Source organism: Rhinoderma darwinii, assembly GCF_050947455.1.
Source record: "Rhinoderma darwinii isolate aRhiDar2 chromosome 10 unlocalized genomic scaffold, aRhiDar2.hap1 SUPER_10_unloc_11, whole genome shotgun sequence".
In the NCBI taxonomy this organism is placed as follows: domain Eukaryota; kingdom Metazoa; phylum Chordata; class Amphibia; order Anura; family Rhinodermatidae; genus Rhinoderma; species Rhinoderma darwinii.
In genome coordinates this window covers 655562-659289 of record NW_027461831.1, presented here as the reverse complement: position 1 = coordinate 659289, position 3728 = coordinate 655562, and positions in this window count along the sequence as shown.

Sequence of the window (3728 nt, the reverse complement as noted above, 5' to 3'; positions counted from 1 at the left end):
TCCCTTCACCCTGCTGCGTCCAGCCTCTTCTTTATTGTAGGTTTCTTGTTGGGTTTAGCGCTTGGTCCGCGCTTCATAGATGTTATTAGGTTGTTTTACACATGGTACAGGATTTATTTGGCTCATTTTCTCTTTTTCAGCTCTGGGTCTGACGTTTCTACATTACAAGTTCATCATGCTCCATGCTGAAGCCTTTGGGCCTCGTCAGACCTTGGTTCAAAAGATCCTCCTGGCAATTGGATGGTCATCATGCGTTTGGACGGCCATGATGGCTATGTTTTCGGTAAGTTAATAAATGTTTTATGTCAATAGGGTTGTCCCATCTGCCCTAAATAGGGACCCGCTGGCAATCAGCTGATCACTGTGTTTCCGGCAGCTGAACCCCTGGTGATCATGATCAGCGGTTATCACCGTGTGGCCACACATTAAAGTGGTATTACATGGCTTATACCAATGAATGGACGACCATGTAGTAGATGTGTGTCTGCTCCATCTAACAGAGAGGAGTCCCAAGCAGGAGACCAACCTCTATATCCATAATGTCTCTGTGGTTATTATATCAGAACACGTTATTTAGGATTTATTGGGAAGTTCTGAGGGTAAGTTAGTGATTAGTTCCATAAGATTTGCTGTAACCTCTGTCTTCTTGTTTTCTAGACCTACCGTTATCCAATGACTCACCGGATTTGCGCTTTCATTGCATTCGGGTTTGGCAGCCTTTACAACCTTTGGCAGTCCATACTCCTCTACAAAGTGCCCGAAAGCCGAAGAGTCATCAGCCATTTCAGACTGGCGTCCTGTATAATGGCCGTAACCTTAGTGGTTTTCTGTATCCTTTCTTAAATAATATTTGAATGGAATCCAACCGTACTTGTCTTTAGGTTCACATGTAGGAAACATCAGATCCTGAGGTGATCATTTCCCTTTATTTTCTGATCTCCGCCGTCAGATGGCGACATGCTGGTGTAACACAGCGCCATCTGGTAACATTGTTCAGCTTCTTGCAGGAAGATACTGAATAGAAAGCAGCGGTACTGTCCTTGCTATACTGTATATGTATTATATTAACATTTATCTTACATAAAAGTGTAGTAAATTGTATAGGACACTTACTAAACATAATAAACGTTATTTTCCTATATAATAACCCACCAGTCATTGGAAGTAGGGTATCCGTATACACCTACCTGTGCGCTGGAGATCAATGTGTAAAGGTATGTACAGTATATCTCATACATAAGTTATTGACATGCTGAGCCGCTGGTACAAACCAGTGAACGTAAAATTCCTTTAATCCGGCACTAATGAGATTATCAATAATTCTGGAATATTGTATAGATTTTATATGCACCCCTAGAAGCCGTTCTATAGGAAAACAATTGGACCTATAATCTTTGTGCTTATTCTCAGCATCATGGTGGTCGTGACGTCCGCAATGTAATGGATGTGGTGTCACATGACAATGGGTCAGGTCCGTTTTGCATCGCCGTCAGTCGCATGACTCCATGCAATAAACATGAATGCAGCAAAACCTCGCCCCGGGTGGAAAGTTCTTGTTTTGTGCAACTTTTAATGTATACATTTTGATATTTTTTTCACAGATCAGTGAAATGACAGCAAAGATCATGGAGTGGTCGATGTTGGTCCTCATGCTGGTGAATGTATTGAGCTACTATCAGAATATGCAGGTCAGTAGACGTCACCTCATTATCACCTCGTATACCGGACCTCGTAATAACATTATTATTCATCTCTACAATCATGGGGTTTATAATGTGGATATGTGTTTCTTTTCTTAGAGTTTATCTATAACAATAACCTGGAAAAGCTTCACCATCTCCAAGAGGGAGAAGAACCAGGACTCTGGAGTATAAAGAGGACCATCGTGGACGGTGACGTGAGACGGTTTCATCAGACCACACAGATGCCTGTCTGTTTTAAAGAAACACTATGGGCCGGTCACTAACGGCTTAAAAGGGGATCCCGCCCCATAAATGTGAGGAAATAACCAGTCCACTACCCACCCTCTGCCCCCTTGGACCTTGCCCAGACAATGATGACTACTACCACTGGGTTCAGCTGTTATGGTCACTACTGTCTCCATTATCATCTAATAATGTTTTAGAAATATTAGAAGATTTGTCCATATAGTTACAGGTTTACTTTCTCTTATTTCCAGTTTTATACAATGATGTGGAATGGCGCGCCACAGCCAAACAGTTATCACATCCCAAACTGCAGAAGATCTGGAGATGGCGACCAAGTGCCAAGACATCCACCATCTCCGACCTTTCTCCCAAATATCATCTTACATCAGGGAGGACGAACTACAAGAACCGTTTATAAACAGTGGACACTAGAGGTGGAATGGCACGTCACAGCCGAGCAGGAACTTCTCTGGGAACATCCTAAACTGATGAACTCCAGAGATGGCGACCAAGTGCCAAGACGTCCAACAGCTCCAACCTTTCTCAAAAAAAAAATCTTACAAACGGGGAGAAAGATCTACAAGAACCGTTTATGACCAGCGGACTCTACAGCGAGGTGGAATGGCACGTCACAGCCGAGCAGGAACATCTCAAACTGCAGAGGCTCCAGAAATACAACCAAGTGCCAAGACATCCACCACCTCCAACCTTCCTCCCAAATATCATCTTACCACAAGGAGAGAGAAGCAGCGGACTGTTTACTATCCTCATGGTCCTTGTTTGTTGGCTTATAAAACGGTTTAGTAAAGTCATTTGACTTATTTCTACCACCTGAAACCTGTTTTTGTCTTCATTACTGTCAATAATAATAATCCTGAGTCTTCCATAGATCTGTCCTCATGAACCTGGAGGAATAAGAACGTCTCAATGTTTTTGTAGCAAAATTATGATTTATGAAAAAAATAAATATATATTTTTTACACTATAAGGCTATGTTCACACGGTGTATTTTGCAGGAGGAATATCTGCCTCAAAATTCAGTTTGGAAGTTTGAGACAGATTTTCCTCCCCCTGCACGCCGATTTCCGCGGAGTTTCTCGCGGCGTCATTCGCCCGCGGCCATTGAGAGCTGTGGGCATAAAAAACAGCGGAATACGCTTTCTCTGCCTCCCATTGAAGTCAATGAGAGGTCAGAGGCGGAAGCGCCCGAAGATAGGGCATGTCGCTTCTTTTTCCCTCGAGGCAGTTTTACTGCTCGCGGGAAAAAGACGCCGACGCCTCCCATTGAAATCAATGGGAGGCATTTTCGGGCCATTTTTGCCGAGTTTTGCGACACGGTTTCCGCGTCAAAAAACTAGGCAAAATACTCCGTGTGAACATAGCCTTAGACGTACATTTTATCAATAAAAAAATCTTGCTACAAAATGTGTACACGTGATAGTCTGGCCCCTTATTAACCCCTCTGATCTGTATGATTGATGCAGGGTGGGGAGGGAGTTCGATCACGATGTGAATATTGCATTCAGCTTCCCGTCAGCGGCAGGAAACACCACTAGAGCGTGTGGAGGAGGGTAAACCATTAGACTACCAAGGAGGAGGCAATTTACCTTTTCCTTACCCAAGACCACCAGGGAATCAAATACTGACCCCTCTATGTAATGTACGGATGTGCAAGTTCCACCAGAGAGATGCTCTTTATAGGTGAGGGTAGTGGCATAGTTATAGGGGTCACAACGGTCGCCCCTGTTCTTACACAGCGCTGACCGTGCTGGTCTCGCCTCCAACGGAATTTGCATCCGC